Here is a 26,302-nt window from a genome sequence, read left to right on the forward strand (position 1 = left end):
CCATTCTATCATTTTTCCTCACACTTCTGAAGGGGGATGTAACTCAGTGGTAGAGCGCATGCTTCGCATGTATGAGGTCCTGTATTCAATCCCCAGCATCTCCAGACACTGCTTTAGTCATGGCAAGCTGCCATATTACACTGCAAGGAATTTCAGAGACACTTCTGACTTCTGACATCCACAGTGGCCTAATGGATGTCAGAAGCTAATATTTGGTAAGTTTAGACCATTCAGTGCTTTGACCAGTATAAATCATAGCATCACTCTTTGGCTAATGGATATTCAAAAATCAACATTTCATTCACAAGCTTAAAAAAAACTATAAATCCATTGTGCACTGTCACCCTGCCAAATTATAACTCAGTGATTGTTAGATATCTTTTGTTGAAATATCCGTCAGTAAAAGTGTATGTATGGTATAGTGTAGGTTTATTGTCATCTGATGCCGAGATAGATGCTCAAACTCAAGCTTAAGTGCAAACTCCCAGTCCCACATTACGGTTGAATCTTGCAGCACTTATAAAATATATACAAGTACAATAAGTCTGGATGGGTGTCAAGAGAGGCTTTGAAACATGGCATCCATTCAGGCGCAACATTTTGAAATCAACTTTTTGTTTTTCCATGCATCTATGGACTAGCAGGTTTGATGGTGTTTCTTTTTGGAGTGTTTCTAGACAAAGTGGTTCAGTGGTAGCGCGCATACCTTTGTTCATTTGGGATCAGACATGTTTTCCAGCAATGCTTGACTGGACAAGCATACCTTGATTTTTAATTGGTCTCAAGATTTCACAGTCATTTTCCAAAGATGCAGTATTGTGGTGGCCAGGTGGACAAGCCAATGAGAAAAAAATACATTGGCATTGCTTCATATTTCTTTGAATCCTGCCGGAAACATACCTTTCTCTTCCCCTTGACCAGCAAAGGACGTCACCTGCTTAACAGTGCTCGATTTGTGAATATATAGGTACAGGAACACTTGTGGACTGGGTGATCAGACCAAAGAAGTAACTGTAACACACAAAAAGTGACGCTTATGTAAGTAAAGTAACAATGGCACAGACCTTTGTGTCATTACCAGTGAAAGAGGAATTTATTCTTGAATTTTCTATCCGATCACTATTTGTGTTCTGTTCCTAAGCCATCAAATCTGTTCCGTTTTTGTCCATTCTATCATTTTGGAGAATTGAACCAAAGGGGATGTAGCTCATTGGTAGAGCATGTATGAGGTCCTGGGTTCAATCCCCCGCATCTCCTGACACTGCTTTAGTCATTGCAAGCTGCCATATTACACTGGAAGGAATTTTAGAGACCTTGACTTAAATATGCCATGTCAACACTTCTGACATCCACAGTGGCCTAATGGATGTCAGAAGCTAATATTTGGTAAGTTTAGACCATTCAGTGCTTTGACCAGTATAAATCATAGCTCCCACTCTTTGGCTAATGGATATTCAAAAATCAACTTTTCATCCACAAGCTTAAAAAAAACTATAAATCCATTGTGCACTGTCACCCTGCCAAATTATAACTCAGTGATTGTTAGATACCTTTTGTTGAAATATCCGTCAGTAAAAGTGTATGTATGGTATAGTGTAGGATTATTGTAGTCTGATGCCGAGATAGATGCTCAAAATCAAGCTTAAGTGCAAACTCCCAGTCCCACATTACGGTTGAATCTTGCAGCACTTATAAAATATATACAAGTACAATACGTCTGGATGGGTGTCAAGAGAGGCTTTGAAACATGGCATCCATTCAGGCGCAACATTTTGAAATCAAATTTTTGTTTTTCCATGCATCTATGGACTAGCAGGTTTGATGGTGTTTCTTTTTGGAGTATTTCTAGACAAAGTGGTTCAGTGGTAGAGCACATACCTTTGTTCATTTGGGATCAGACATGTTTTCCAGCAAGGCTTGACTGGACAAGCATACCTTGATTTTTAATTGGTCTCAAGATTTCACAGTCATTTTCCAAAGATGCAGTATTGTGGTGGCCAGGTGGACAAGCCAATGGGCAAAAAATACATTGGCATTGCTTCATATTTCTTTGAACCCTGCCGGAAACATACCTTTCTCTTCCCCTTGACCAGCAAAGGACGTCACCTGCTTAACAGTGCTTGATTTGTGAATATATAGCTACAGGAACACTTGTGGACTGGGTGATTAGACCAAAGAAGTAACTGTAACACACAAAAAGCGATGCTTATTTAAATAAAGTAACAATGGCACAGACCTTTGTGTCATTACCAGTGAAAGAGGAATTTATTCTTGAATTTTCTATCCGATCACTGTTTGTGTTCTGTTCCAAAGCCATCAAATCTGTTCCGTTTTGGTCCATTCTATCATTTTTCCTCACACTTCTGAAGGGGGATGTAACTCAGTGGTAGAGCGCATGCTTCGCATGTATGAGGTCCTGTATTCAATCCCCAGCATCTCCAGACACTGCTTTAGTCATGGCAAGCTGCCATATTACACTGCAAGGAATTTCAGAGACACTTCTGACTTCTGACATCCACAGTGGCCTAATGGATGTCAGAAGCTAATATTTGGTAAGTTTAGACCATTCAGTGCTTTGACCAGTATAAATCATAGCATCACTCTTTGGCTAATGGATATTCAAAAATCAACATTTCATTCACAAGCTTAAAAAAAACTATAAATCCATTGTGCACTGTCACCCTGCCAAATTATAACTCAGTGATTGTTAGATATCTTTTGTTGAAATATCCGTCAGTAAAAGTGTATGTATGGTATAGTGTAGGTTTATTGTCATCTGATGCCGAGATAGATGCTCAAACTCAAGCTTAAGTGCAAACTCCCAGTCCCACATTACGGTTGAATCTTGCAGCACTTATAAAATATATACAAGTACAATAAGTCTGGATGGGTGTCAAGAGAGGCTTTGAAACATGGCATCCATTCAGGCGCAACATTTTGAAATCAACTTTTTGTTTTTCCATGCATCTATGGACTAGCAGGTTTGATGGTGTTTCTTTTTGGAGTGTTTCTAGACAAAGTGGTTCAGTGGTAGCGCGCATACCTTTGTTCATTTGGGATCAGACATGTTTTCCAGCAATGCTTGACTGGACAAGCATACCTTGATTTTTAATTGGTCTCAAGATTTCACAGTCATTTTCCAAAGATGCAGTATTGTGGTGGCCAGGTGGACAAGCCAATGAGAAAAAAATACATTGGCATTGCTTCATATTTCTTTGAATCCTGCCGGAAACATACCTTTCTCTTCCCCTTGACCAGCAAAGGACGTCACCTGCTTAACAGTGCTCGATTTGTGAATATATAGGTACAGGAACACTTGTGGACTGGGTGATCAGACCAAAGAAGTAACTGTAACACACAAAAAGTGACGCTTATGTAAGTAAAGTAACAATGGCACAGACCTTTGTGTCATTACCAGTGAAAGAGGAATTTATTCTTGAATTTTCTATCCGATCACTATTTGTGTTCTGTTCCTAAGCCATCAAATCTGTTCCGTTTTTGTCCATTCTATCATTTTGGAGAATTGAACCAAAGGGGATGTAGCTCATTGGTAGAGCATGTATGAGGTCCTGGGTTCAATCCCCCGCATCTCCTGACACTGCTTTAGTCATTGCAAGCTGCCATATTACACTGGAAGGAATTTTAGAGACCTTGACTTAAATATGCCATGTCAACACTTCTGACATCCACAGTGGCCTAATGGATGTCAGAAGCTAATATTTGGTAAGTTTAGACCATTCAGTGCTTTGACCAGTATAAATCATAGCTCCCACTCTTTGGCTAATGGATATTCAAAAATCAACTTTTCATCCACAAGCTTAAAAAAAACTATAAATCCATTGTGCACTGTCACCCTGCCAAATTATAACTCAGTGATTGTTAGATACCTTTTGTTGAAATATCCGTCAGTAAAAGTGTATGTATGGTATAGTGTAGGATTATTGTAGTCTGATGCCGAGATAGATGCTCAAAATCAAGCTTAAGTGCAAACTCCCAGTCCCACATTACGGTTGAATCTTGCAGCACTTATAAAATATATACAAGTACAATACGTCTGGATGGGTGTCAAGAGAGGCTTTGAAACATGGCATCCATTCAGGCGCAACATTTTGAAATCAAATTTTTGTTTTTCCATGCATCTATGGACTAGCAGGTTTGATGGTGTTTCTTTTTGGAGTATTTCTAGACAAAGTGGTTCAGTGGTAGAGCACATACCTTTGTTCATTTGGGATCAGACATGTTTTCCAGCAAGGCTTGACTGGACAAGCATACCTTGATTTTTAATTGGTCTCAAGATTTCACAGTCATTTTCCAAAGATGCAGTATTGTGGTGGCCAGGTGGACAAGCCAATGGGCAAAAAATACATTGGCATTGCTTCATATTTCTTTGAACCCTGCCGGAAACATACCTTTCTCTTCCCCTTGACCAGCAAAGGACGTCACCTGCTTAACAGTGCTTGATTTGTGAATATATAGCTACAGGAACACTTGTGGACTGGGTGATTAGACCAAAGAAGTAACTGTAACACACAAAAAGCGATGCTTATTTAAATAAAGTAACAATGGCACAGACCTTTGTGTCATTACCAGTGAAAGAGGAATTTATTCTTGAATTTTCTATCCGATCACTGTTTGTGTTCTGTTCCAAAGCCATCAAATCTGTTCCGTTTTGGTCCATTCTATCATTTTTCCTCACACTTCTGAAGGGGGATGTATCTCAGTGGTAGAGCGCATGCTTCGCATGTATGAGGTCCTGGATTCAATCCCCAGCATCTCCAGACACTGCTTTAGTCATGGCAAGCTGCCATATTACACTGCAAGGAATTTCAGAGACACTTCTGACTTCTGACATCCACAGTGGCCTAATGGATGTCAGAAGCTAATATTTGGTAAGTTTAGACCATTCAGTGCTTTGACCAGTATAAATCATAGCATCACTCTTTGGCTAATGGATATTCAAAAATCAACATTTCATTCACAAGCTTAAAAAAAACTATAAATCCATTGTGCACTGTCACCCTGCCAAATTATAACTCAGTGATTGTTAGATATCTTTTGTTGAAATATCCGTCAGTAAAAGTGTATGTATGGTATAGTGTAGGTTTATTGTCATCTGATGCCGAGATAGATGCTCAAACTCAAGCTTAAGTGCAAACTCCCAGTCCCACATTACGGTTGAATCTTGCAGCACTTATAAAATATATACAAGTACAATAAGTCTGGATGGGTGTCAAGAGAGGCTTTGAAACATGGCATCCATTCAGGCGCAACATTTTGAAATCAACTTTTTGTTTTTCCATGCATCTATGGACTAGCAGGTTTGATGGTGTTTCTTTTTGGAGTGTTTCTAGACAAAGTGGTTCAGTGGTAGCGCGCATACCTTTGTTCATTTGGGATCAGACATGTTTTCCAGCAATGCTTGACTGGACAAGCATACCTTGATTTTTAATTGGTCTCAAGATTTCACAGTCATTTTCCAAAGATGCAGTATTGTGGTGGCCAGGTGGACAAGCCAATGAGAAAAAAATACATTGGCATTGCTTCATATTTCTTTGAACCCTGCCGGAAACATACCTTTCTCTTCCCCTTGACCAGCAAAGGACGTCACCTGCTTAACAGTGCTCGATTTGTGAATATATAGGTACAGGAACACTTGTGGACTGGGTGATCAGACCAAAGAAGTAACTGTAACACACAAAAAGTGACGCTTATGTAAGTAAAGTAACAATGGCACAGACCTTTGTGTCATTACCAGTGAAAGAGGAATTTATTCTTGAATTTTCTATCCGATCACTGTTAATGTTCTGTTCCTAAGCCATCATATCTGTTCCGTTTTTGTCCATTCTATCATTTTGGAGAATTGAACCAAAGGGGATGTAGCTCATTGGTAGAGCATGTGTGAGGTCCTGGGTTCAATCCCCCGCATCTCCTGACACTGCTTTAGTCATTGCAAGCTGCCATATTACACTGGAAGGAATTTTAGAGACCTTGACTTAAATATGCCATGTCAACACTTCTGACATCCACAGTGGCCTAATGGATGTCAGAAGCTAATATTTGGTAAGTTTAGACCATTCAGTGCTTTGACCAGTATAAATCATAGCTCCCACTCTTTGGCTAATGGATATTCAAAAATCAACTTTTCATCCACAAGCTTAAAAAAAACTATAAATCCATTGTGCACTGTCACCCTGCCAAATTATAACTCAGTGATTGTTAGATACCTTTTGTTGAAATATCCGTCAGTAAAAGTGTATGTATGGTATAGTGTAGGATTATTGTAGTCTGATGCCGAGATAGATGCTCAAACTCAAGCTTAAGTGCAAACTCCCAGTCCCACATTACGGTTGATTCTTGCAGCACTTATAAAATATATACAAGTACAATAAGTCTGGATGGGTGTCAAGAGAGGCTTTGAAACATGGCATCCATTCAGGCGCAACATTTTGAAATCAAATTTTTGTTTTTCCATGCATCTATGGACTAGCAGGTTTGATGGTGTTTCTTTTTGGAGTATTTCTAGACAAAGTGGTTCAGTGGTAGAGCACATACCTTTGTTCATTTGGGATCAGACATGTTTTCCAGCAAGGCTTGACTGGACAAGCATACCTTGATTTTTAATTGGTCTCAAGATTTCACAGTAATTTTCCAAAGATGCAGTATTGTGGTGGCCAGGTGGACAAGCCAATGGGCAAAAAATACATTGGCATTGCTTCATATTTCTTTGAACCCTGCCGGAAACATACCTTTCTCTTCCCCTTGACCAGCAAAGGACGTCACCTGCTTAACAGTGCTTGATTTGTGAATATATAGCTACAGGAACACTTGTGGACTGGGTGATTAGACCAAAGAAGTAACTGTAACACACAAAAAGCGATGCTTATTTAAATAAAGTAACAATGGCACGGACCTTTGTGTCATTACCAGTGAAAGAGGAATTTATTCTTGAATTTTCTATCCGATCACTGTTTGTGTTCTGTTCCAAAGCCATCAAATCTGTTCCGTTTTGGTCCATTCTATCATTTTTCCTCACACTTCTGAAGGGGGATATAACTCAGTGGTAGAGCGCATGCTTCGCATGTATGAGGTCCTGGATTCAATCCCCAGCATCTCCAGACACTGCTTTAGTCATGGCAAGCTGCCATATTACACTGCAAGGAATTTCAGAGACACTTCTGACTTCTGACATCCACAGTGGCCTAATGGATGTCAGAAGCTAATATTTGGTAAGTTTAGACCATTCAGTGCTTTGACCAGTATAAATCATAGCATCACTCTTTGGCTAATGGATATTCAAAAATCAACATTTCATTCACAAGCTTAAAAAAAACTATAAATCCATTGTGCACTGTCACCCTGCCAAATTATAACTCAGTGATTGTTAGATACCTTTTGTTGAAATATCCATCAGTAAAAGTGTATGTATGGTTTAGTGTAGGATTATTGTAGTCTGATGCCGAGATAGATGCTCAAACTCAAGCTTAAGTGCAAACTCCCAGTCCCACATTACGGTTGAATCTTGCAGCACTTATAAAATATATACAAGTACAATAAGTCTGGATGGGTGTCAAGAGAGGCTTTGAAACATGGCATCCATTCAGGCGCAACATTTTGAAATCAAATTTTTGTTTTTCCATGCATCTATGGACTAGCAGGTTTGATGGTGTTTCTTTTTGGAGTATTTCTAGACAAAGTGGTTCAGTGGTAGAGCACATACCTTTGTTCATTTGGGATCAGACATGTTTTCCAGCAAGGCTTGACTGGACAAGCATACCTTGATTTTTAATTGGTCTCAAGATTTCACAGTCATTTTCCAAAGATGCAGTATTGTGGTGGCCAGGTGGACAAGCCAATGAGAAAAAAATACATTGGCATTGCTTCATATTTCTTTTAACCCTGCCGGAAACATACCTTTCTCTTCCCCTTGACCAGCAAAGGACGTCACCTGCTTAACAGTGCTCGATTTGTGAATATATAGGTACAGGAACACTTGTGGACTGGGTGATCAGACCAAAGAAGTAACTGTAACACACAAAAAGTGACGCTTATGTAAGTAAAGTAACAATGGCACAGACCTTTGTGTCATTACCAGTGAAAGAGGAATTTATTCTTGAATTTTCTATCCGATCACTATTTGTGTTCTGTTCCTAAGCCATCATATCTGTTCCGTTTTTGTCCATTCTATCATTTTGGAGAATTGAACCAAAGGGGATGTAGCTCATTGGTAGAGCATGTATGAGGTCCTGGGTTCAATCCCCAGCATCTCCTGACACTGCTTTAGTCATTGCAAGCTGCCATATTACACTGGAAGGAATTTTAGAGACCTTGACTTAAATATGCCATGTCAACACTTCTGACATCCACAGTGGCCTAATGGATGTCAGAAGCTAATATTTGGTAAGTTTAGACCATTCAGTGCTTTGACCAGTATAAATCATAGCTCCCACTCTTTGGCTAATGGATATTCAAATTCAACTTTTCATCCACAAGCTTAAAAAAAACTATAAATCCATTGTGCACTGTCACCCTGCCAAATTATAACTCAGTGATTGTTAGATACCTTTTGTTGAAATATCCGTCAGTAAAAGTGTATGTATGGTATAGTGTAGGATTATTGTAGTCTGATGCCGGGATAGATGCTCAAACTCAAGCTTAAGTGCAAACTCCCAGTCCCACATTACGGTTGAATCTTGCAGCACTTATAAAATATATACAAGTACAATAAGTCTGGATGGGTGTCAAGAGAGGCTTTGAAACATGGCATCCATTCAGGCGCAACATTTTGAAATCAAATTTTTGTTTTTCCATGCATCTATGGACTAGCAGGTTTGATGGTGTTTCTTTTTGGAGTATTTCTAGACAAAGTGGTTCAGTGGTAGAGCACATACCTTTGTTCATTTGGGATCAGACATGTTTTCCAGCAAGGCTTGACTGGACAAGCATACCTTGATTTTTAATTGGTCTCAAGATTTCACAGTAATTTTCCAAAGATGCAGTATTGTGGTGGCCAGGTGGACAAGCCAATGGGCAAAAAATACATTGGCATTGCTTCATATTTCTTTGAACCCTGCCGGAAACATACCTTTCTCTTCCCCTTGACCAGCAAAGGACGTCACCTGCTTAACAGTGCTTGATTTGTGAATATATAGCTACAGGAACACTTGTGGACTGGGTGATTAGACCAAAGAAGTAACTGTAACACACAAAAAGCGATGCTTATTTAAATAAAGTAACAATGGCACGGACCTTGGTGTCATTACCAGTGAAAGAGGAATTTATTCTTGAATTTTCTATCCGATCACTGTTTGTGTTCTGTTCCAAAGCCATCAAATCTGTTCCGTTTTGGTCCATTCTATCATTTTTCCTCACACTTCTGAAGGGGGATGTAACTCAGTGGTAGAGCGCATGCTTCGCATGTATGAGGTCCTGGGTTCAATCCCCAGCATCTCCAGACACTGCTTTAGTCATGGCAAGCTGCCATATGACACTGCAAGGAATTTCAGAGACACTTCTGACTTCTGACATCCACAGTGGCCTAATGGATGTCAGAAGCTAATATTTGGTAAGTTTAGACCATTCAGTGCTTTGACCAGCATAAATCATAGCATCACTCTTTGGCTAGTGGATATTCAAAAATCAACATTTCATCCACAAGCTTAAAAAAAACTATAAATCCATTGTGCACTGTCACCCTGCCAAATTATAACTCAGTGATTGTTAGATACCTTTTGTTGAAATATCCGTCAGTAAAAGTGTATGTATGGTATAGTGTAGGATTATTGTAGTCTGATGCCGAGATAGATGCTCAAACTCAAGCTTAAGTGCAAACTCCCAGTCCCACATTACGGTTGAATCTTGCAGCACTTATAAAATATATACAAGTACAATAAGTCTGGATGGGTGTCAAGAGAGGCTTTGAAACATGGCATCCATTAAGGCGCAACATTTTGAAATCAAATTTTTGTTTTTCCATGCATCTATGGACTAGCAGGTTTGATGGTGTTTCTTTTTGGAGTATTTCTAGACAAAGTGGTTCAGTGGTAGAGCACATACCTTTGTTCATTTGGGATCAGACATGTTTTCCAGCAAGGCTTGACTGGACAAGCATACCTTGATTTTTAATTGGTCTCAAGATTTCACAGTAATTTTCCAAAGATGCAGTATTGTGGTGGCCAGGTGGACAAGCCAATGGGCAAAAAATACATTGGCATTGCTTCATATTTCTTTGAACCCTGCCGGAAACATACCTTTCTCTTCCCCTTGACCAGCAAAGGACGTCACCTGCTTAACAGTGCTTGATTTGTGAATATATAGCTACAGGAACACTTGTGGACTGGGTGATTAGACCAAAGAAGTAACTGTAACACACAAAAAGCGATGCTTATTTAAATAAAGTAACAATGGCACAGACCTTTGTGTCATTACCAGTGAAAGAGGAATTTATTCTTGAATTTTCTATCCGATCACTATTTGTGTTCTGTTCCGTTTTGGTCCATTCTATCATTTTTGCTTACAGTTCCGAAGGGGATGTAGCTCAGTGGTAGAGCGCATGCTTCGCATGTATGAGGTCCTGGGTTCAATCCCCAGCATCTCCAGACACTGCTTTAGTCATGGCAAGCTGCTATATTACACTGCAAGGAATTTCAGAGACACTTCTGACTTCTGACATCCACAGTGGCCTAATGGATGTCAGAAGCTAATATTTGGTAAGTTTAGACCATTCAGTGCTTTGACCAGTATAAATCATAGCATCACTCTTTGGCTAGTGGATATTCAAAAATCAACATTTCATCCACAAGCTTAAAAAAAACTATAAATCCATTGTGCACTGTCACCCTGCCAAATTATAACTCAGTGATTGTTAGATATCTTTTGTTGAAATATCCGTCAGTAAAAGTGTATGTATGGTATAGTGTAGGTTTATTGTCATCTGATGCCGAGATAGATGCTCAAACTCAAGCTTAAGTGCAAACTCCCAGTCCCACATTACGGTTGAATCTTGCAGCACTTATAAAATATATACAAGTACAATAAGTCTGGATGGGTGTCAAGAGAGGCTTTGAAACATGGCATCCATTCAGGCGCAACATTTTGAAATCAACTTTTTGTTTTTCCATGCATCTATGGACTAGCAGGTTTGATGGTGTTTCTTTTTGGAGTGTTTCTAGACAAAGTGGTTCAGTGGTAGCGCGCATACCTTTGTTCATTTGGGATCAGACATGTTTTCCAGCAATGCTTGACTGGACAAGCATACCTTGATTTTTAATTGGTCTCAAGATTTCACAGTCATTTTCCAAAGATGCAGTATTGTGGTGGCCAGGTGGACAAGCCAATGGGCAAAAAATACATTGGCATTGCTTCATATTTCTTTGAACCCTGCCGGAAACATACCTTTCTCTTCCCCTTGACCAGCAAAGGACGTCACCTGCTTAACAGTGCTTGATTTGTGAATATATAGCTACAGGAACACTTGTGGACTGGGTGATTAGACCAAAGAAGTAACTGTAACACACAAAAAGCGATGCTTATTTAAATAAAGTAACAATGGCACAGACCTTTGTGTCATTACCAGTGAAAGAGGAATTTATTCTTGAATTTTCTATCCGATCACTATTTGTGTTCTGTTCCGTTTTGGTCCATTCTATCATTTTTGCTTACAGTTCCGAAGGGGATGTAGCTCAGTGGTAGAGCGCATGCTTCGCATGTATGAGGTCCTGGGTTCAATCCCCAGCATCTCCAGACACTGCTTTAGTCATGGCAAGCTGCCATATTACACTGCAAGGAATTTCAGAGACACTTCTGACTTCTGACATCCACAGTGGCCTAATGGATGTCAGAAGCTAATATTTGGTAAGTTTAGACCATTCAGTGCTTTGACCAGTATAAATCATAGCATCACTCTTTGGCTAATGGATATTCAAAAATCAACATTTCATTCACAAGCTTAAAAAAAACTATAAATCCATTGTGCACTGTCACCCTGCCAAATTATAACTCAGTGATTGTTAGATATCTTTTGTTGAAATATCCGTCAGTAAAAGTGTATGTATGGTATAGTGTAGGTTTATTGTCATCTGATGCCGAGATAGATGCTCAAACTCAAGCTTAAGTGCAAACTCCCAGTCCCACATTACGGTTGAATTTTGCAGCACTTATAAAATATATACAAGTACAATAAGTCTGGATGGGTGTCAAGAGAGGCTTTGAAACATGGCATCCATTCAGGCGCAACATTTTGAAATCAACTTTTTGTTTTTCCATGCATCTATGGACTAGCAGGTTTGATGGTGTTTCTTTTTGGAGTATTTCTAGACAAAGTGGTTCAGTGGTAGAGCACATACCTTTGTTCATTTGGGATCAGACATGTTTTCCAGCAATGCTTGACTGGACAAGCATACCTTGATTTTTAATTGGTCTCAAGATTTCACAGTCATTTTCCAAAGATGCAGTATTGTGGTGGCCAGGTGGACAAGCCAATGAGAAAAAAATACATTGGCATTGCTTCATATTTCTTTGAACCCTGCCGGAAACATACCTTTCTCTTCCCCTTGACCAGCAAAGGACGTCACCTGCTTAACAGTGCTCGATTTGTGAATAATAGGTACAGGAACACTTGTGGACTGGGTGATCAGACCAAAGAAGTAACTGTAACACACAAAAAGTGACGCTTATGTAAGTAAAGTAACAATGGCACAGACCTTTGTGTCATTACCAGTGAAAGAGGAATTTATTCTTGAATTTTCTATCCGATCACTATTTGTGTTCTGTTCCGTTTTGGTCCATTCTATCATTTTTGCTTACAGTTCCGAAGGGGATGTAGCTCAGTGGTAGAGCGCATGCTTCGCATGTATGAGGTCCTGGGTTCAATCCCCAGCATCTCCAGACACTGCTTTAGTCATGGCAAGCTGCTATATTACACTGCAAGGAATTTCAGAGACACTTCTGACTTCTGACATCCACAGTGGCCTAATGGATGTCAGAAGCTAATATTTGGTAAGTTTAGACCATTCAGTGCTTTGACCAGTATAAATCATAGCTCCCACTCTTTGGCTAATGGATATTCAAAAATCAACATTTCATTCACAAGCTTAAAAAAAACTATAAATCCATTGTGCACTGTCACCCTGCCAAATTATAACTCAGTGATTGTTAGATATCTTTTGTTGAAATATCCGTCAGTAAAAGTGTATGTATGGTATAGTGTAGGTTTATTGTCATCTGATGCCGAGATAGATGCTCAAACTCAAGCTTAAGTGCAAACTCCCAGTCCCACATTACGGTTGAATTTTGCAGCACTTATAAAATATATACAAGTACAATAAGTCTGGATGGGTGTCAAGAGAGGCTTTGAAACATGGCATCCATTCAGGCGCAACATTTTGAAATCAACTTTTTGTTTTTCCATGCATCTATGGACTAGCAGGTTTGATGGTGTTTCTTTTTGGAGTGTTTCTAGACAAAGTGGTTCAGTGGTAGCGCGCATACCTTTGTTCATTTGGGATCAGACATGTTTTCCAGCAATGCTTGACTGGACAAGCATACCTTGATTTTTAATTGGTCTCAAGATTTCACAGTCATTTTCCAAAGATGCAGTATTGTGGTGGCCAGGTGGACAAGCCAATGAGAAAAAAATACATTGGCATTGCTTCATATTTCTTTGAACCCTGCCGGAAACATACCTTTCTCTTCCCCTTGACCAGCAAAGGACGTCACCTGCTTAACAGTGCTCGATTTGTGAATAATAGGTACAGGAACACTTGTGGACTGGGTGATCAGACCAAAGAAGTAACTGTAACACACAAAAAGTGACGCTTATGTAAGTAAAGTAACAATGGCACAGACCTTTGTGTCATTACCAGTGAAAGAGGAATTTATTCTTGAATTTTCTATCCGATCACTATTTGTGTTCTGTTCCGTTTTGGTCCATTCTATCATTTTTGCTTACAGTTCCGAAGGGGATGTAGCTCAGTGGTAGAGCGCATGCTTCGCATGTATGAGGTCCTGGGTTCAATCCCCAGCATCTCCAGACACTGCTTTAGTCATGGCAAGCTGCTATATTACACTGCAAGGAATTTCAGAGACACTTCTGACTTCTGACATCCACAGTGGCCTAATGGATGTCAGAAGCTAATATTTGGTAAGTTTAGACCATTCAGTGCTTTGACCAGTATAAATCATAGCTCCCACTCTTTGGCTAATGGATATTCAAAAATCAACTTTTCATCCACAAGCTTAAAAAAAACTATAAATCCATTGTGCACTGTCACCCTGCCAAATTATAACTCAGTGATTGTTAGATACCTTTTGTTGAAATATCCGTCAGTAAAAGTGTATGTATGGTATAGTGTAGGATTATTGTAGTCTGATGCCGAGATAGATGCTCAAACTCAAGCTTAAGTGCAAACTCCCAGTCCCACATTACGGTTGAATCTTGCAGCACTTATAAAATATATACAAGTACAATAAGTCTGGATGGGTGTCAAGAGAGGCTTTGAAACATGGCATCCATTCAGGCGCAACATTTTGAAATCAAATTTTTGTTTTTCCATGCATCTATGGACTAGCAGGTTTGATGGTGTTTCTTTTTGGAGTATTTCTAGACAAAGTGGTTCAGTGGTAGAGCACATACCTTTGTTCATTTGGGATCAGACATGTTTTCCAGCAAGGCTTGACTGGACAAGCATACCTTGATTTTTAATTGGTCTCAAGATTTCACAGTCATTTTCCAAAGATGCAGTATTGTGGTGGCCAGGTGGACAAGCCAATGGGCAAAAAATACATTGGCATTGCTTCATATTTCTTTGAACCCTGCCGGAAACATACCTTTCTCTTCCCCTTGACCAGCAAAGGACGTCACCTGCTTAACAGTGCTTGATTTGTGAATATATAGCTACAGGAACACTTGTGGACTGGGTGATTAGACCAAAGAAGTAACTGTAACACACAAAAAGCGATGCTTATTTAAATAAAGTAACAATGGCACGGACCTTTGTGTCATTACCAGTGAAAGAGGAATTTATTCTTGAATTTTCTATCCGATCACTGTTTGTGTTCTGTTCCAAAGCCATCAAATCTGTTCCGTTTTGGTCCATTCTATCATTTTTCCTCACACTTCTGAAGGGGGATGTAACTCAGTGGTAGAGCGCATGCTTCGCATGTATGAGGTCCTGGATTAAATCCCCAGCATCTCCAGACACTGCTTTAGTCATGGCAAGCTGCCATATTACACTGCAAGGAATTTCAGAGACACTTCTGACTTCTGACATCCACAGTGGCCTAATGGATGTCAGAAGCTAATATTTGGTAAGTTTAGACCATTCAGTGCTTTGACCAGTATAAATCATAGCATCACTCTTTGGCTAATGGATATTCAAAAATCAACATTTCATTCACAAGCTTAAAAAAAACTATAAATCCATTGTGCACTGTCACCCTGCCAAATTATAACTCAGTGATTGTTAGATATCTTTTGTTGAAATATCCGTCAGTAAAAGTGTATGTATGGTATAGTGTAGGTTTATTGTCATCTGATGCCGAGATAGATGCTCAAACTCAAGCTTAAGTGCAAACTCCCAGTCCCACATTACGGTTGAATCTTGCAGCACTTATAAAATATATACAAGTACAATAAGTCTGGATGGGTGTCAAGAGAGGCTTTGAAACATGGCATCCATTAAGGCGCAACATTTTGAAATCAAATTTTTGTTTTTCCATGCATCTATGGACTAGCAGGTTTGATGGTGTTTCTTTTTGGAGTATTTCTAGACAAAGTGGTTCAGTGGTAGAGCACATACCTTTGTTCATTTGGGATCAGACATGTTTTCCAGCAAGGCTTGACTGGACAAGCATACCTTGATTTTTAATTGGTCTCAAGATTTCACAGTAATTTTCCAAAGATGCAGTATTGTGGTGGCCAGGTGGACAAGCCAATGGGCAAAAAATACATTGGCATTGCTTCATATTTCTTTGAACCCTGCCGGAAACATACCTTTCTCTTCCCCTTGACCAGCAAAGGACGTCACCTGCTTAACAGTGCTTGATTTGTGAATATATAGCTACAGGAACACTTGTGGACTGGGTGATTAGACCAAAGAAGTAACTGTAACACACAAAAAGCGATGCTTATTTAAATAAAGTAACAATGGCACAGACCTTTGTGTCATTACCAGTGAAAGAGGAATTTATTCTTGAATTTTCTATCCGATCACTATTTGTGTTCTGTTCCGTTTTGGTCCATTCTATCATTTTTGCTTACAGTTCCGAAGGGGATGTAGCTCAGTGGTAGAGCGCATGCTTCGCATGTATGAGGTCCTGGGTTCAATCCCCAGCATCTCCAGACACTGCTTTAGTCATGGCAAGCTGCTATATTACACTGCAAGGAATTTCAGAGACACTTCTGACTTCTGACATCCACAGTGGCCTAATGGATGTCAGAAGCTAATATTTGGTAAGTTTAGACCATTCAGTGCTTTGACCAGTATAAATCATAGCATCACTCTTTGGCTAGTGGATATTCAAAAATCAACATTTCATCCACAAGCTTAAAAAAAACTATAAATCCATTGTGCACTGTCACCCTGCCAAATTATAACTCAGTGATTGTTAGATATCTTTTGTTGAAATATCCGTCAGTAAAAGTGTATGTATGGTATAGTGTAGGTTTATTGTCATCTGATGCCGAGATAGATGCTCAAACTCAAGCTTAAGTGCAAACTCCCAGTCCCACATTACGGTTGAATCTTGCAGCACTTATAAAATATATACAAGTACAATAAGTCTGGATGGGTGTCAAGAGAGGCTTTGAAACATGGCATCCATTCAGGCGCAACATTTTGAAATCAACTTTTTGTTTTTCCATGCATCTATGGACTAGCAGGTTTGATGGTGTTTCTTTTTGGAGTGTTTCTAGACAAAGTGGTTCAGTGGTAGCGCGCATACCTTTGTTCATTTGGGATCAGACATGTTTTCCAGCAATGCTTGACTGGACAAGCATACCTTGATTTTTAATTGGTCTCAAGATTTCACAGTCATTTTCCAAAGATGCAGTATTGTGGTGGCCAGGTGGACAAGCCAATGGGCAAAAAATACATTGGCATTGCTTCATATTTCTTTGAACCCTGCCGGAAACATACCTTTCTCTTCCCCTTGACCAGCAAAGGACGTCACCTGCTTAACAGTGCTTGATTTGTGAATATATAGCTACAGGAACACTTGTGGACTGGGTGATTAGACCAAAGAAGTAACTGTAACACACAAAAAGCGATGCTTATTTAAATAAAGTAACAATGGCACAGACCTTTGTGTCATTACCAGTGAAAGAGGAATTTATTCTTGAATTTTCTATCCGATCACTATTTGTGTTCTGTTCCGTTTTGGTCCATTCTATCATTTTTGCTTACAGTTCCGAAGGGGATGTAGCTCAGTGGTAGAGCGCATGCTTCGCATGTATGAGGTCCTGGGTTCAATCCCCAGCATCTCCAGACACTGCTTTAGTCATGGCAAGCTGCCATATTACACTGCAAGGAATTTCAGAGACACTTCTGACTTCTGACATCCACAGTGGCCTAATGGATGTCAGAAGCTAATATTTGGTAAGTTTAGACCATTCAGTGCTTTGACCAGTATAAATCATAGCATCACTCTTTGGCTAATGGATATTCAAAAATCAACATTTCATTCACAAGCTTAAAAAAAACTATAAATCCATTGTGCACTGTCACCCTGCCAAATTATAACTCAGTGATTGTTAGATATCTTTTGTTGAAATATCCGTCAGTAAAAGTGTATGTATGGTATAGTGTAGGTTTATTGTCATCTGATGCCGAGATAGATGCTCAAACTCAAGCTTAAGTGCAAACTCCCAGTCCCACATTACGGTTGAATTTTGCAGCACTTATAAAATATATACAAGTACAATAAGTCTGGATGGGTGTCAAGAGAGGCTTTGAAACATGGCATCCATTCAGGCGCAACATTTTGAAATCAACTTTTTGTTTTTCCATGCATCTATGGACTAGCAGGTTTGATGGTGTTTCTTTTTGGAGTATTTCTAGACAAAGTGGTTCAGTGGTAGAGCACATACCTTTGTTCATTTGGGATCAGACATGTTTTCCAGCAATGCTTGACTGGACAAGCATACCTTGATTTTTAATTGGTCTCAAGATTTCACAGTCATTTTCCAAAGATGCAGTATTGTGGTGGCCAGGTGGACAAGCCAATGAGAAAAAAATACATTGGCATTGCTTCATATTTCTTTGAACCCTGCCGGAAACATACCTTTCTCTTCCCCTTGACCAGCAAAGGACGTCACCTGCTTAACAGTGCTCGATTTGTGAATAATAGGTACAGGAACACTTGTGGACTGGGTGATCAGACCAAAGAAGTAACTGTAACACACAAAAAGTGACGCTTATGTAAGTAAAGTAACAATGGCACAGACCTTTGTGTCATTACCAGTGAAAGAGGAATTTATTCTTGAATTTTCTATCCGATCACTATTTGTGTTCTGTTCCGTTTTGGTCCATTCTATCATTTTTGCTTACAGTTCCGAAGGGGATGTAGCTCAGTGGTAGAGCGCATGCTTCGCATGTATGAGGTCCTGGGTTCAATCCCCAGCATCTCCAGACACTGCTTTAGTCATGGCAAGCTGCTATATTACACTGCAAGGAATTTCAGAGACACTTCTGACTTCTGACATCCACAGTGGCCTAATGGATGTCAGAAGCTAATATTTGGTAAGTTTAGACCATTCAGTGCTTTGACCAGTATAAATCATAGCTCCCACTCTTTGGCTAATGGATATTCAAAAATCAACTTTTCATCCACAAGCTTAAAAAAAACTATAAATCCATTGTGCACTGTCACCCTGCCAAATTATAACTCAGTGATTGTTAGATACCTTTTGTTGAAATATCCGTCAGTAAAAGTGTATGTATGGTATAGTGTAGGATTATTGTAGTCTGATGCCGAGATAGATGCTCAAACTCAAGCTTAAGTGCAAACTCCCAGTCCCACATTACGGTTGAATCTTGCAGCACTTATAAAATATATACAAGTACAATAAGTCTGGATGGGTGTCAAGAGAGGCTTTGAAACATGGCATCCATTCAGGCGCAACATTTTGAAATCAAATTTTTGTTTTTCCATGCATCTATGGACTAGCAGGTTTGATGGTGTTTCTTTTTGGAGTATTTCTAGACAAAGTGGTTCAGTGGTAGAGCACATACCTTTGTTCATTTGGGATCAGACATGTTTTCCAGCAAGGCTTGACTGGACAAGCATACCTTGATTTTTAATTGGTCTCAAGATTTCACAGTAATTTTCCAAAGATGCAGTATTGTGGTGGCCAGGTGGACAAGCCAATGGGCAAAAAATACATTGGCATTGCTTCATATTTCTTTGAACCCTGCCGGAAACATACCTTTCTCTTCCCCTTGACCAGCAAAGGACGTCACCTGCTTAACAGTGCTTGATTTGTGAATATATAGCTACAGGAACACTTGTGGACTGGGTGATTAGACCAAAGAAGTAACTGTAACACACAAAAAGCGATGCTTATTTAAATAAAGTAACAATGGCACGGACCTTTGTGTCATTACCAGTGAAAGAGGAATTTATTCTTGAATTTTCTATCCGATCACTGTTTGTGTTCTGTTCCAAAGCCATCAAATCTGTTCCGTTTTGGTCCATTCTATCATTTTTCCTCACACTTCTGAAGGGGGATGTAACTCAGTGGTAGAGCGCATGCTTCGCATGTATGAGGTCCTGGATTAAATCCCCAGCATCTCCAGACACTGCTTTAGTCATGGCAAGCTGCCATATTACACTGCAAGGAATTTCAGAGACACTTCTGACTTCTGACATCCACAGTGGCCTAATGGATGTCAGAAGCTAATATTTGGTAAGTTTAGACCATTCAGTGCTTTGACCAGTATAAATCATAGCATCACTCTTTGGCTAATGGATATTCAAAAATCAACATTTCATTCACAAGCTTAAAAAAAACTATAAATCCATTGTGCACTGTCACCCTGCCAAATTATAACTCAGTGATTGTTAGATATCTTTTGTTGAAATATCCGTCAGTAAAAGTGTATGTATGGTATAGTGTAGGTTTATTTTCATCTGATGCCGAGATAGATGCTCAAACTCAAGCTTAAGTGCAAACTCCCAGTCCCACATTACGGTTGAATCTTGCAGCACTTATAAAATATATACAAGTACAATAAGTCTGGATGGGTGTCAAGAGAGGCTTTGAAACATGGCATCCATTAAGGCGCAACATTTTGAAATCAAATTTTTGTTTTTCCATGCATCTATGGACTAGCAGGTTTGATGGTGTTTCTTTTTGGAGTATTTCTAGACAAAGTGGTTCAGTGGTAGAGCACATACCTTTGTTCATTTGGGATCAGACATGTTTTCCAGCAAGGCTTGACTGGACAAGCATACCTTGATTTTTAATTGGTCTCAAGATTTCACAGTAATTTTCCAAAGATGCAGTATTGTGGTGGCCAGGTGGACAAGCCAATGGGCAAAAAATACATTGGCATTGCTTCATATTTCTTTGAACCCTGCCGGAAACATACCTTTCTCTTCCCCTTGACCAGCAAAGGACGTCACCTGCTTAACAGTGCTTGATTTGTGAATATATAGCTACAGGAACACTTGTGGACTGGGTGATTAGACCAAAGAAGTAACTGTAACACACAAAAAGCGATGCTTATTTAAATAAAGTAACAATGGCACAGACCTTTGTGTCATTACCAGTGAAAGAGGAATTTATTCTTGAATTTTCTATCCGATCACTATTTGTGTTCTGTTCCGTTTTGGTCCATTCTATCATTTTTGCTTACAGTTCCGAAGGGGATGTAGCTCAGTGGTAGAGCGCATGCTTCGCATGTATGAGGTCCTGGGTTCAATCCCCAGCATCTCCAGACACTGCTTTAGTCATGGCAAGCTGCTATATTACACTGCAAGGAATTTCAGAGACACTTCTGACTTCTGACATCCACAGTGGCCTAATGGATGTCAGAAGCTAATATTTGGTAAGTTTAGACCATTCAGTGCTTTGACCAGTATAAATCATAGCATCACTCTTTGGCTAGTGGATATTCAAAAATCAACATTTCATCCACAAGCTTAAAAAAAACTATAAATCCATTGTGCACTGTCACCCTGCCAAATTATAACTCAGTGATTGTTAGATATCTTTTGTTGAAATATCCGTCAGTAAAAGTGTATGTATGGTATAGTGTAGGTTTATTGTCATCTGATGCCGAGATAGATGCTCAAACTCAAGCTTAAGTGCAAACTCCCAGTCCCACATTACGGTTGAATCTTGCAGCACTTATAAAATATATACAAGTACAATAAGTCTGGATGGGTGTCAAGAGAGGCTTTGAAACATGGCATCCATTCAGGCGCAACATTTTGAAATCAACTTTTTGTTTTTCCATGCATCTATGGACTAGCAGGTTTGATGGTGTTTCTTTTTGGAGTGTTTCTAGACAAAGTGGTTCAGTGGTAGCGCGCATACCTTTGTTCATTTGGGATCAGACATGTTTTCCAGCAATGCTTGACTGGACAAGCATACCTTGATTTTTAATTGGTCTCAAGATTTCACAGTCATTTTCCAAAGATGCAGTATTGTGGTGGCCAGGTGGACAAGCCAATGAGAAAAAAATACATTGGCATTGCTTCATATTTCTTTGAACCCTGCCGGAAACATACCTTTCTCTTCCCCTTGACCAGCAAAGGACGTCACCTGCTTAACAGTGCTCGATTTGTGAATATATAGGTACAGGAACACTTGTGGACTGGGTGATCAGACAAAAGAAGTAACTGTAACACACAAAAAGTGACGCTTATGTAAGTAAAGTAACAATGGCACAGACCTTTGTGTCATTACCAGTGAAAGAGGAATTTATTCTTGAATTTTCTATCCGATCACTATTTGTGTTCTGTTCCTAAGCCATCATATCTGTTCCGTTTTTGTCCATTCTATCATTTTGGAGAATTGAACCAAAGGGGATGTAGCTCATTGGTAGAGCATGTATGAGGTCCTGGGTTCAATCCCCAGCATCTCCTGACACTGCTTTAGTCATTGCAAGCTGCCATATTACACTGGAAGGAGTTTTAGAGACCTTGACTTAAATATGCCATGTCAACACTTCTGACATCCACAGTGGCCTAATGGATGTCAGAAGCTAATATTTGGTAAGTTTAGACCATTCAGTGCTTTGACCAGTATAAATCATAGCTCCCACTCTTTGGCTAATGGATATTCAAAAATCAACTTTTCATCCACAAGCTTAAAAAAAACTATAAATCCATTGTGCACTGTCACCCTGCCAAATTATAACTCAGTGATTGTTAGATATCTTTTGTTGAAATATCCGTCAGTAAAAGTGTATGTATGGTATAGTGTAGGTTTATTGTCATCTGATGCCGAGATAGATGCTCAAACTCAAGCTTAAGTGCAAACTCCCAGTCCCACATTACGGTTGAATCTTGCAGCACTTATAAAATATATACAAGTACAATAAGTCTGGATGGGTGTCAAGAGAGGCTTTGAAACATGGCATCCATTCAGGCGCAACATTTTGAAATCAACTTTTTGTTTTTCCATGCATCTATGGACTAGCAGGTTTGATGGTGTTTCTTTTTGGAGTGTTTCTAGACAAAGTGGTTCAGTGGTAGCGCGCATACCTTTGTTCATTTGGGATCAGACATGTTTTCCAGCAATGCTTGACTGGACAAGCATACCTTGATTTTTAATTGGTCTCAAGATTTCACAGTCATTTTCCAAAGATGCAGTATTGTGGTGGCCAGGTGGACAAGCCAATGAGAAAAAAATACATTGGCATTGCTTCATATTTCTTTGAACCCTGCCGGAAACATACCTTTCTCTTCCCCTTGACCAGCAAAGGACGTCACCTGCTTAACAGTGCTCGATTTGTGAATATATAGGTACAGGAACACTTGTGGACTGGGTGATCAGACAAAAGAAGTAACTGTAACACACAAAAAGTGACGCTTATGTAAGTAAAGTAACAATGGCACAGACCTTTGTGTCATTACCAGTGAAAGAGGAATTTATTCTTGAATTTTCTATCCGATCACTATTTGTGTTCTGTTCCTAAGCCATCATATCTGTTCCGTTTTTGTCCATTCTATCATTTTGGAGAATTGAACCAAAGGGGATGTAGCTCATTGGTAGAGCATGTATGAGGTCCTGGGTTCAATCCCCAGCATCTCCTGACACTGCTTTAGTCATTGCAAGCTGCCATATTACACTGGAAGGAGTTTTAGAGACCTTGACTTAAATATGCCATGTCAACACTTCTGACATCCACAGTGGCCTAATGGATGTCAGAAGCTAATATTTGGTAAGTTTAGACCATTCAGTGCTTTGACCAGTATAAATCATAGCTCCCACTCTTTGGCTAATGGATATTCAAAAATCAACTTTTCATCCACAAGCTTAAAAAAAACTATAAATCCATTGTGCACTGTCACCCTGCCAAATTATAACTCAGTGATTGTTAGATACCTTTTGTTGAAATATCCGTCAGTAAAAGTGTATGTATGGTATAGTGTAGGATTATTGTAGTCTGATGCCGAGATAGATGCTCAAACTCAAGCTTAAGTGCAAACTCCCAGTCCCACATTACGGTTGAATCTTGCAGCACTTATAAAATATATACAAGTACAATAAGTCTGGATGGGTGTCAAGAGAGGCTTTGAAACATGGCATCCATTCAGGCGCAACATTTTGAAATCAAATTTTTGTTTTTCCATGCATCTATGGACTAGCAGGTTTGATGGTGTTTCTTTTTGGAGTATTTCTAGACAAAGTGGTTCAGTGGTAGAGCACATACCTTTGTTCATTTGGGATCAGACATGTTTTCCAGCAAGGCTTGACTGGACAAGCATACCTTGATTTTTAATTGGTCTCAAGATTTCACAGTAATTTTCCAAAGATGCAGTATTGTGGTGGCCAGGTGGACAAGCCAATGGGCAAAAAATACATTGGCATTGCTTCATATTTCTTTGAACCCTGCCGGAAACATACCTTTCTCTTCCCCTTGACCAGCAAAGGACGTCACCTGCTTAACAGTGCTTGATTTGTGAATATATAGCTACAGGAACACTTGTGGACTGGGTGATTAGACCAAAGAAGTAACTGTAACACACAAAAAGCGATGCTTATTTAAATAAAGTAACAATGGCACAGACCTTTGTGTCATTACCAGTGAAAGAGGAATTTATTCTTGAATTTTCTATCCGATCACTGTTTGTGTTCTGTTCCAAAGCCATCAAATCTGTTCCGTTTTGGTCCATTCTATCATTTTTCCTCACACTTCTGAAGGGGGATGTATCTCAGTGGTAGAGCGCATGCTTCGCATGTATGAGGTCCTGGATTCAATCCCCAGCATCTCCAGACACTGCTTTAGTCATGGCAAGCTGCCATATTACACTGCAAGGAATTTCAGAGACACTTCTGACTTCTGACATCCACAGTGGCCTAATGGATGTCAGAAGCTAATATTTGGTAAGTTTAGACCATTCAGTGCTTTGACCAGTATAAATCATAGCATCACTCTTTGGCTAATGGATATTCAAAAATCAACATTTCATTCACAAGCTTAAAAAAAACTATAAATCCATTGTGCACTGTCACCCTGCCAAATTATAACTCAGTGATTGTTAGATATCTTTTGTTGAAATATCCGTCAGTAAAAGTGTATGTATGGTATAGTGTAGGTTTATTGTCATCTGATGCCGAGATAGATGCTCAAACTCAAGCTTAAGTGCAAACTCCCAGTCCCACATTACGGTTGAATCTTGCAGCACTTATAAAATATATACAAGTACAATAAGTCTGGATGGGTGTCAAGAGAGGCTTTGAAACATGGCATCCATTCAGGCGCAACATTTTGAAATCAACTTTTTGTTTTTCCATGCATCTATGGACTAGCAGGTTTGATGGTGTTTCTTTTTGGAGTGTTTCTAGACAAAGTGGTTCAGTGGTAGCGCGCATACCTTTGTTCATTTGGGATCAGACATGTTTTCCAGCAATGCTTGACTGGACAAGCATACCTTGATTTTTAATTGGTCTCAAGATTTCACAGTCATTTTCCAAAGATGCAGTATTGTGGTGGCCAGGTGGACAAGCCAATGAGAAAAAAATACATTGGCATTGCTTCATATTTCTTTGAACCCTGCCGGAAACATACCTTTCTCTTCCCCTTGACCAGCAAAGGACGTCACCTGCTTAACAGTGCTCGATTTGTGAATAATAGGTACAGGAACACTTGTGGACTGGGTGATCAGACCAAAGAAGTAACTGTAACACACAAAAAGTGACGCTTATGTAAGTAAAGTAACAATGGCACAGACCTTTGTGTCATTACCAGTGAAAGAGGAATTTATTCTTGAATTTTCTATCCGATCACTATTTGTGTTCTGTTCCGTTTTGGTCCATTCTATCATTTTTGCTTACAGTTCCGAAAGGGGATGTAGCTCAGTGGTAGAGCGCATGCTTCGCATGTATGAGGTCCTGGGTTCAATCCCCAGCATCTCCAGACACTGCTTTAGTCATGGCAAGCTGCTATATTACACTGCAAGGAATTTCAGAGACACTTCTGACTTCTGACATCCACAGTGGCCTAATGGATGTCAGAAGCTAATATTTGGTAAGTTTAGACCATTCAGTGCTTTGACCAGTATAAATCATAGCTCCCACTCTTTGGCTAATGGATATTCAAAAATCAACTTTTCATCCACAAGCTTAAAAAAAACTATAAATCCATTGTGCACTGTCACCCTGCCAAATTATAACTCAGTGATTGTTAGATACCTTTTGTTGAAATATCCGTCAGTAAAAGTGTATGTATGGTATAGTGTAGGATTATTGTAGTCTGATGCCGAGATAGATGCTCAAACTCAAGCTTAAGTGCAAACTCCCAGTCCCACATAACGGTTGAATCTTGCAGCACTTATAAAATATATACAAGTACAATAAGTCTGGATGGGTGTCAAGAGAGGCTTTGAAACATGGCATCCATTCAGGCGCAACATTTTGAAATCAAATTTTTGTTTTTCCATGCATCTATGGACTAGCAGGTTTGATGGTGTTTCTTTTTGGAGTATTTCTAGACAAAGTGGTTCAGTGGTAGAGCACATACCTTTGTTCATTTGGGATCAGACATGTTTTCCAGCAAGGCTTGACTGGACAAGCATACCTTGATTTTTAATTGGTCTCAAGATTTCACAGTCATTTTCCAAAGATGCAGTATTG

The 26,302-nt window shown here is 39.5% G+C and overlaps 12 non-coding genes across 12 annotated transcripts; all 12 read left to right on the forward strand.

Annotated features, from left to right (window-relative positions):
* Positions 1 to 4,706: 4,706 nt before the first annotated feature.
* On the forward strand, positions 4,707 to 4,778 carry trnaa-cgc (transfer RNA alanine (anticodon CGC)). The gene has a single exon. It is a non-coding gene; the product is annotated as a tRNA-Ala (tRNA).
* Positions 4,779 to 9,379: 4,601 nt separating this feature from the next.
* trnaa-cgc (transfer RNA alanine (anticodon CGC)) lies at positions 9,380 to 9,451 on the forward strand. The gene has a single exon. It is a non-coding gene; the product is annotated as a tRNA-Ala (tRNA).
* A 1,072-nt stretch (positions 9,452 to 10,523) lies between these two features.
* Positions 10,524 to 10,595, forward strand: trnaa-cgc (transfer RNA alanine (anticodon CGC)). The gene has a single exon. It is a non-coding gene; the product is annotated as a tRNA-Ala (tRNA).
* A 1,072-nt stretch (positions 10,596 to 11,667) lies between these two features.
* Positions 11,668 to 11,739, forward strand: trnaa-cgc (transfer RNA alanine (anticodon CGC)). The gene has a single exon. It is a non-coding gene; the product is annotated as a tRNA-Ala (tRNA).
* Positions 11,740 to 12,810: 1,071 nt separating this feature from the next.
* trnaa-cgc (transfer RNA alanine (anticodon CGC)) lies at positions 12,811 to 12,882 on the forward strand. The gene has a single exon. It is a non-coding gene; the product is annotated as a tRNA-Ala (tRNA).
* A 1,072-nt stretch (positions 12,883 to 13,954) lies between these two features.
* trnaa-cgc (transfer RNA alanine (anticodon CGC)) lies at positions 13,955 to 14,026 on the forward strand. Its single transcript has one exon. It is a non-coding gene; the product is annotated as a tRNA-Ala (tRNA).
* A 2,238-nt stretch (positions 14,027 to 16,264) lies between these two features.
* trnaa-cgc (transfer RNA alanine (anticodon CGC)) lies at positions 16,265 to 16,336 on the forward strand. The gene has a single exon. It is a non-coding gene; the product is annotated as a tRNA-Ala (tRNA).
* A 1,072-nt stretch (positions 16,337 to 17,408) lies between these two features.
* Positions 17,409 to 17,480, forward strand: trnaa-cgc (transfer RNA alanine (anticodon CGC)). The gene has a single exon. It is a non-coding gene; the product is annotated as a tRNA-Ala (tRNA).
* A 1,071-nt stretch (positions 17,481 to 18,551) lies between these two features.
* Positions 18,552 to 18,623, forward strand: trnaa-cgc (transfer RNA alanine (anticodon CGC)). Its single transcript has one exon. It is a non-coding gene; the product is annotated as a tRNA-Ala (tRNA).
* A 2,238-nt stretch (positions 18,624 to 20,861) lies between these two features.
* trnaa-cgc (transfer RNA alanine (anticodon CGC)) lies at positions 20,862 to 20,933 on the forward strand. The gene has a single exon. It is a non-coding gene; the product is annotated as a tRNA-Ala (tRNA).
* Positions 20,934 to 24,370: 3,437 nt separating this feature from the next.
* Positions 24,371 to 24,442, forward strand: trnaa-cgc (transfer RNA alanine (anticodon CGC)). The gene has a single exon. It is a non-coding gene; the product is annotated as a tRNA-Ala (tRNA).
* A 1,072-nt stretch (positions 24,443 to 25,514) lies between these two features.
* On the forward strand, positions 25,515 to 25,586 carry trnaa-cgc (transfer RNA alanine (anticodon CGC)). The gene has a single exon. It is a non-coding gene; the product is annotated as a tRNA-Ala (tRNA).
* Positions 25,587 to 26,302: the final 716 nt, after the last annotated feature.

Source organism: Eucyclogobius newberryi, unplaced genomic scaffold (genome assembly GCF_026437365.1).
Source record: "Eucyclogobius newberryi isolate DKJ021-1_F unplaced genomic scaffold, fEucNew1.0.hap1 SCAF_4, whole genome shotgun sequence".
In the NCBI taxonomy this organism is placed as follows: domain Eukaryota; kingdom Metazoa; phylum Chordata; class Actinopteri; order Gobiiformes; family Gobiidae; genus Eucyclogobius; species Eucyclogobius newberryi.